We start from the raw sequence: 7,682 nt of genomic DNA on the forward strand, positions 1-7,682 counted from the left end.
TAAAGAAAATTGGTTTAAATCAATGGACAAGAAAGCGTTGGGGTTCAGGGAAGTTTTCTCAGGGGTACAAACGATTCAAAACATTGCTAGAGAGGAAATTTTGTAAGATCTTAGCTTAAACTTTTCGAACTGGAGTCACGGACGTATGAATACGCCACTGTCGTGATCATAGACAACTATCTCTCTCAACCCTGACCAGTAGGTTTCCACTCTGGCCCTGGAAGAGAAGAGATGCATTATGTTTAAGACTCGTCCTAATTCACAAATCGCCCATAGGTAGGTTTCCACTCCTATGTTTGTTTTGCTCTCCCAAACTAGATCTGATACCTGATGAACACTTTCGTGTCACCAAGCATCTGGATTAGATTGTAGTTCATGACGCTACCCTCATGCAGTAAAAACGAATTCAGAAGAAAAAGTTCTAAGATTCGGCTCAAAAGCTCATGGAATCCTCATCGAACATATAAATCCCCATCAAAAATCCCTTAATCCCAACAATAAAACTACTCAGACATAATGAACGAAATCAAAAACATAGTATTAATAAGTAGAATAGAAACCGAAATTGAAAAAGAAAGAACAAGGGTTCAAGAGAACAAATCTCTCTCTCCCTAAAAGCTAAAGCAAAACAAGTATTCTAAAACAATAAGAAAGATCGATTCTCCTCGATTAGGGTTCCTAAGAGATGTATTTATAGTGCTCAAGACCTCCCTGGACGTCACATAGGGTTTCTCCAAATGTTGGCTTCAGAAATGGGCTTTTTGGGCTCGGAGTTGGCTTGCCGCGGTCGGGAGGGCTGTGACCGCGGGGAATGGATGGTTTGCCGCGGTCGGGATGCTTCTGACCGCGCAAAATGGCCTGTTGGCCGCGGGTGGAGTTGCTTGCCGGCTGGTTTACGAGACATCTTGCTCATCGCGTATCTTTTGATTGAACCGTTGGATTGCCAAGCTGTAAAGTGCACTGGAAAGCTGATACTTCCATCTTTAAGGTCACCAAATTTGAGCTGGATCAGACGGTGAGAAGGCCTTCAATCAAGGGTGAACTTCTGACAGTTTGACTCTGAGCTGAAATCTGGTTTTCTATCCATTTTGTTAAGCTTTTCCCTAAGTTACCTGAAAAGAGTCTTGGAACTACAAATACTAGAAAAACGTGATAAAAGTACTTAAAAGAAATTAAAAACATAGAAAAAACATTTCAAAACGATCCATAAAAATGGTCAAAATACGGTGTTATCAACTCCCCCAGACTCAAACCTTTGTTTGTCCTCAAACAAAGCAAAAGCCTAAACTGGTTAATTGAAAACAAAAATAGGGAATGCACAGATCTCATAGACATGAACTCTAAACTAGGACCAAAGATAGTGCATCAATCCACAACTTAGTCTAGAAAATTATCACCAATGCACAAGAGATACTAGTCCATTTTTTCCGTCATGCAAAACTTAAACAATCTAAATCTTGATTCCAGTCAACTAGCTCTCTACATTCATTAAGTTCAATTGTGAGTTCTCATTAAAGACAACATCCAGGGTAGACGGCGTTTGGCATTAAAGGGCTTTTTAAGTGGTGGAGTTAAAGTGTTTCGGGTTACCTGTTGATGACCACAGTTTTCAGTCACTTCTTCTTGCCAAATGTTGTTGCATAATTCTTCCTCCTTTGTTGTAAACAGCTATTCCCCCAGACTTAGATGTTTTCCAGGAATCAGAAAACAATCTCCAAAACTCCATAAAATCGAACTCCAGTTGCCTTGGGACTTAAAATTCGACCTCTCTAGACTCTCTAAGGCTTTTATTTCCTTTCGTTTCTTATTTTCGGATTTTTTTTTTTTTTTTTTTGGAAAGGAAATGCCTTTTAAAGAGAGAGAGACTAGAGGACGAGATTGTACCAAAATTTGAGATTTTTTTAAGGCAAACTGAGCTTCCTCTTGTGTTCAATCCTTCCGGGAACTTTTCCGGCAAATCGCAGGTCTCTGTCCTTGGTGACTGAAAACTGCGTCGTTCCTCTTTCTCTCCAACGTCTTTGCACTTATCTGCATATAAGACAATAGAAAACAAGAGTGCATGTGGTTTGAAAGAGGATTGGTTAAGGTGGGGAACTAGCTAAAGATGAACTAGCCATTCAGGATCAACAAAGAGTGGTAAAAGGATAAAGGAGTCCTGAATGTATGATTCGTTTCCCTGGTCTAATGCTTCAATGCAAAAATTAAGTCCAAATGAAGTCCAAATAAAACAGAGCTAGTGTATCCCTTCATCTAAATAAAAATCATTCAAATTCCTCTGGGGTACTTCATTTCAAATATGCTTAGCTACCGCCTAGACTAATCCTAAATCATGAATGAGCAAGTCACTAGGAACAGTCAAAAAGCACACAGTCAACTATCATTGATTCATGTTCACCATTCCCTTTAAAACGTAGTTTGTTTTGAAAACCGATTTTGAAAAACTTTAAGGAAAATGCAAAAAGTGTAGATAATGCAAGACTCATGAAAGAAAAGTGGTTAGAAAGGGATGAAATCCTCCCCCAGACTTAAATCACACTCTCCTCAGTGTGAAACAAGTCGAGATAATCGAATTGGTAAGGACAAAGAGAACTTACCTGGATCCGGGATGCTGGTGGAGATGAACCGGATTCATTCGAAGGGGTTTGGGAAGGTGATTAGGTGGTGATGAAGGTGGTGGAAGGTGATGAATGAGGTGGAGGGTGATTGGTGAGGTGAAATGAGGTGAAAGGGGTGGTTTGGGTCGGGTTTGGATCTCAACGACCAAGTGCCGCGGTCAGGGGCTGCACTTGTTTTAGCTTTAGGTTTTAGGGAGAGAGAGATTTGTTCTCTTGAACCCTTGTTCTTTATTTTTCAATTTCGGTTTCTATTCTACTTCTTAATACTATGTCTTTGATTTCGTTCATTATGTCTGAGTAGATTTATTGTTGGGATTAAGGGATTTTCGATGGAGATTTATATGTTCGATGAGGATTCCATGAGCTTTTGAGCCGAATCTTAGAACTTTTTCTTCTGAATTCGTTTTTACTACATGAGAGTAGCGTCATGAACTACAATCTGATCCAGATGCTCGGTGACACGAAAGTGTTCATCAGGTATCAGATCTAGTTTGAGAGAGCAAAACAAACATAGGAGTGGAAACCTACCTATGGGCGATTTGTGAATTAGGACGAGTCTTAAACATAATGCATCTCTTCTCTTGCAGGGCCAGAGTGGAAACCTACTGGTCAGGGTTGAGAGAGATAGTTGTCTATGGTCAAGACAGTGGCGTATTCATACGTCCGTGACTCCAGTTCGAAAAGTTTAAGCTAAGATCTTACAAAATTTCCTCTCTAGCAATGTTTTGAATCGTTCATACCCCTGAGAAAACTTCCCTGAACCTCAACGCTTTCTTCTCCATTGATTTACACCGATTTTCTTCAAGCTCTAGTTCAATATTGTCTTTCGTTTTTAGTTCATTTTCATTTAAGCAATTAGAATATCCGTTTTTTGCATTTTTAGTCATTTTCATTAAGTTTAGTTATTACGTCATTTAATTCCCGTATTATCTTTTAAGATTTCGTTTATAGATTTTAAACACACTACCAAACCCCCACAAAACCTTTGGTTCTAGACTTCCTTACTTAATACTTATTTCAAAGGCTTTTTGCAGGAAAAGATCCTCCTTCCCTGTGGATTCGATCCCTAAGTACTACAATTGATCAGCTGTGCACTTGCGGCTATTGATTTCAATTAGGGTAAAACTTGACAACCCTCGACACACATCAAGTCACACACACCATCACCTGTGACAGGTTAGAAAGACAATCGGAGAAGGAGGAGCCATAAACAGAAAAATCGTCCATGAACACCTCCACCTTCTCTTCAATGATGTTAGAGAATATATGCATCATGCAACACCGGAATGTGGCAGGGGCGTTACAAAGACCAAAAGGCATGCAGCTGTATGCAAATGTACCATAAGGGCAAGTAAATGTTGTCTTCTCTTGGTCTCTTGGATCTATGGGGATTTGAAAGAATCCAGAGTAACCATCTAGAAAACAAAAGAAGGGATGGTTTGCAAGCCTCTCTAGCATTTGATCAATAAAAGGCAAAGGAAAATGATCGTTCCTAGAGGCTGCATTGAGCTTCCTATAATCTATACACATTCTGTGTCCAGTTATAGTCCTAGTAGCAATCAGATCATCCTTCTCATTTCTTATTACTGTCATTCCCCCCTTTTTGGGCACCACATTGACTGTTGAAACCCATCTAGAGTCTGAGATTGGATAAATTATCCCAGCCTCTAGGAGTTTGAGAATCTCTTTCTTCACTACCTCTTTTAAGTTGGGATTGAGGCGCCTTTGGTGCTCTATGGATGACATTGACTCTTCTTCTAAATGAATCCTATGAGTGCATAGGGAGGGTGAGATACCCTTAATGTCATCGAGAGAGTAGCCAATGGCTCCCCTATGTTTCCTCAACTATTCTAACAACCTATGCTCTTGGTCCTCTAACAGCATATCATTGATAATGACAGGATAAGACTCATTGAGACCTAAGAAAGCATACATGAGCCCCTTGGGAAGAGGTTTTAGTTCCAGCTTAGGTGCCTTAGACTCATCCCAATCAGCACTGAAGCCGTCTTGCTCACACGGCCCAGCATGTTCCTTCAACTTAGAACCCACGGCCATGACTGCTTGGACTGCTTGGACTGCTCCTTGGCTTGTGCTTGAGCTTCTGATATCCAAGACCTCAGGGCCACCTTGTTCCAGTTCCAAAAACCTTGTCTCAGGACCAAGTTCTCTTGCATTGTCCAAGTACAGCTTGTATCATTCACTCTCCTCTGCTAAGAACCCATGGTCTCCTTGTTCTTGGGTTAAAGCAGCTTGAAGAGGATCATCAGTATTCAGTTCCTCAAGCAAGTCATCAGCCAGCTGATCCATTGTCTCTACATAGAAGCATTGTCCTTCTATGGTGGGTTTCTTCATCATCTCATTGACATCAAACTTAAGCCTCTCAGACCCATATTGAAGCTCTATGATGCCACCTCTCACATCAATAATTGCTCCTGCTGTGGCCAAGAATGGCCTGCCCAAACTGAGAGGATCAACTGGTTCCTCATCCATCTCTAGCACAACAAAATCAGTTGGAACCTCAAAACCACCTATCTTGACAAGCAGATCTTCCAACATCCCAACAGGTAACCTAACTGATCTGTCTGCAAGGACAAGAGAGATCCTAGCAGGTTTGAACACTCTAAAGCCAAGCTTCTTCGCTATGGAGAATGGCATCAAGCGGACAGATGCTCCCAGATCACAAAGGCATCCAGAAAATAGCAGAGGCCCTATGGCACAAGGGAGTGTAAAACTCCCTGGATCAGTCACTTTCTTGGAATGGACTTTCTCTGAATGATGGCACTGCATTCATGACTCAATACCACCATACCTTGAAGCTCTTTAGTCTTGTTCAGAATAGCATCTTTTAAGAACTTACCCATCTTTGGAATCATTAGAAATGCATCAATGAGAGGCATTGTGATTGGTGTCTCATTGAGAGCCTTCTCAAATACAGCTCTTGCCTGGTCTACAAGCTGCTTCTTGAATCTCCCTGGAAATGGGAGCTTGGGTTGGTATGGAGGTGGTGGCACATATATCTTTTCTGGTTCAGGTTCCTTTTCCACCTCTTTACCCTTTTCTTTCCTTGATATTTCAGCAACTTGATCATCTTTTAAGGCTGCCTCGCCCTCAGTTTGATCATTGTCCTCAATGATCACATTGTTGTGCTCAATACCAGGTAGCTCTTTGCCACTTCTCAGTGTAATGTCTTTAGCATATTCCTTGGGGTTTGGTTCAGGCTTACCAGGTAGTTGGCCTTGGTTCCTTGAGCTAGATGCCTGATTCTGCTTTAATTCCTTGATGTCCTGCTGCATAGATGCATACTGACTTGCAAACACTTGTTGACCCTGAAGCAGCTGTTGTAGAATCCCAACCATATCTGAACCCATCTGTGGCTGCTGGTGAACTGGTGCTGACTGGATCTGATGCTGAAGCGGCGCCTACTGTTGGAACTGTGGTGGTCCAAACCCTGGTGGTGCCTTTCGCTGCTGCTGTGAACTGAATCCAGAACCCTGAAATGGTTGCTGTTGCTGATTGTAACCCTGATTCTGAGCAAACTGATTCTTTGGTTGAAAAGACCCTTGAAAGTTGTTTTTGGGAACAAAATTCTGTGGAGCTTCAGAGGTAGGGTAGACTTGGTCTTGTCGGTTTGCTACATTGGGATTCCTGTAGGAAAGGTTCTGATTGGCATTGGCATACTGATACCTTTGGAACCTCTGATTCCCAATATAGTTTAGCTCTTCCTGAGTAAGACCCTCTTCACTGATGTTCTCAAAGCATTGAGAAGGTTTATCATACTCTCCTCCAAAGTGCATTGGCTTTTGAGTGGCCAATAACACCTTGTCCAGCTTGCTTTCAAGTGTTTAAAAATCCTTCTCATATCTTTGATCCCTGCTTGATCTCTCACTCGTATTGGCTCTATCAAAGTCTTCTCCATATGTATCATTGCTCATTGCTAAGTTCTCAACCAGCTCTAAAGCAGCATGAATCTCCTTTCCCAGAAAGTTTCCATTGGAGGCAGTGTCCAGCTGGTTCCTATTCTTGGGAAGAGCCCCTCTATAAAGTGTGCTGAGAAGAGATGCCTCACTAAACCCATGGTGTGGGCACTGGTTGGTGTAGCTCCTGAATCTCTCATATGCTTCACCAAAACTCTCATTACTATGTTGAGTGAAGCTAGAGATTTGGTTTCTGAGCTTTGCTGTTCTTGAAGTTGAGAGGAACTTAGATAGAAATGCCTGCTTGCATTGCTCCCAGGTCTGAATGGAGCCGCTTGGGAGGTTCTTCTCCCATTGGTGAGCTTTGTCACCAAGACTGAAGGGGAATAATCTGAGCTTGAAACTGTCTTCAGATACTCCATTTATCTTTGTCAAGTCACAAACTTTATCAAATTGATCCAAGTGTTCCAAGGGATCTTCCATTGCTAATCCATGAAACTCGGAGTTTTGGACCATATTCAGTAATGATGCCTTCACTTCAAAGTTGTTGTTTTGCACAGGTGGTGCTTGAATTCCAGCTCCATACTGATGAGTATTGGCCCTGTCATTCTCTCCAACATAGACCTGTGGCTGCTCATATCTCCTTTGTTGGTGATGGAAGGGCTGATGGTGGTGCACCTGTTGTGAGCTGTTCTCAGGTCCCAGGTAACTTTTGGTGGCTATGGCTCAGGGACAAAGTGGAATGGAGCATGTGAGAAGGCTGAGAAAAGGGTTTACGGCATGGAAACTTGATGGACGCCTGTGTGCTACTTGGGTGTGCGGCTCAGTTAGGCCATATACCAACTCACACAAGAACTCGCTGTTAACACCTACTTGGTCTTGCGAGTTATTCACCTAGCAGCAGAAGATTTGAGCAAGAAAAATGCTAAGTGTTGCTGTTCTGCGAGTTGGGTCTGCGAGTTGGATGCATGAGAGACCAAGCCGCACTAATGTTCGCTGTTTACACCGGCTTGGGTCTGCGAAACAGACCAAAAGGAGACCAGGCCGCACACCAGGAGAAAGAGTCCAAGGAGTTTAAGGATGGATCAGTGCGAGATGAGCATGCGGCTTGAACAAAGGAGGAACCAAGTCGCAGGAACACTCGCTGTTTACA

The 7,682-nt window shown here is 42.3% G+C and overlaps 1 non-coding gene across 1 annotated transcript; it reads left to right on the forward strand.

Moving 5' to 3' along the window:
* Nucleotides 1-6,683: 6,683 nt before the first annotated feature.
* Nucleotides 6,684-6,790, forward strand: LOC112088703. Its single transcript, XR_002900648.1, has one exon. It is a non-coding gene; the product is annotated as a small nucleolar RNA R71 (small nucleolar RNA).
* Nucleotides 6,791-7,682: the final 892 nt, after the last annotated feature.

The sequence above is a fragment of the Eutrema salsugineum genome, unplaced genomic scaffold, assembly GCF_000478725.1.
Source record: "Eutrema salsugineum unplaced genomic scaffold, Eutsalg1_0 scaffold_14, whole genome shotgun sequence".
NCBI classification, from domain to species: domain Eukaryota; kingdom Viridiplantae; phylum Streptophyta; class Magnoliopsida; order Brassicales; family Brassicaceae; genus Eutrema; species Eutrema salsugineum.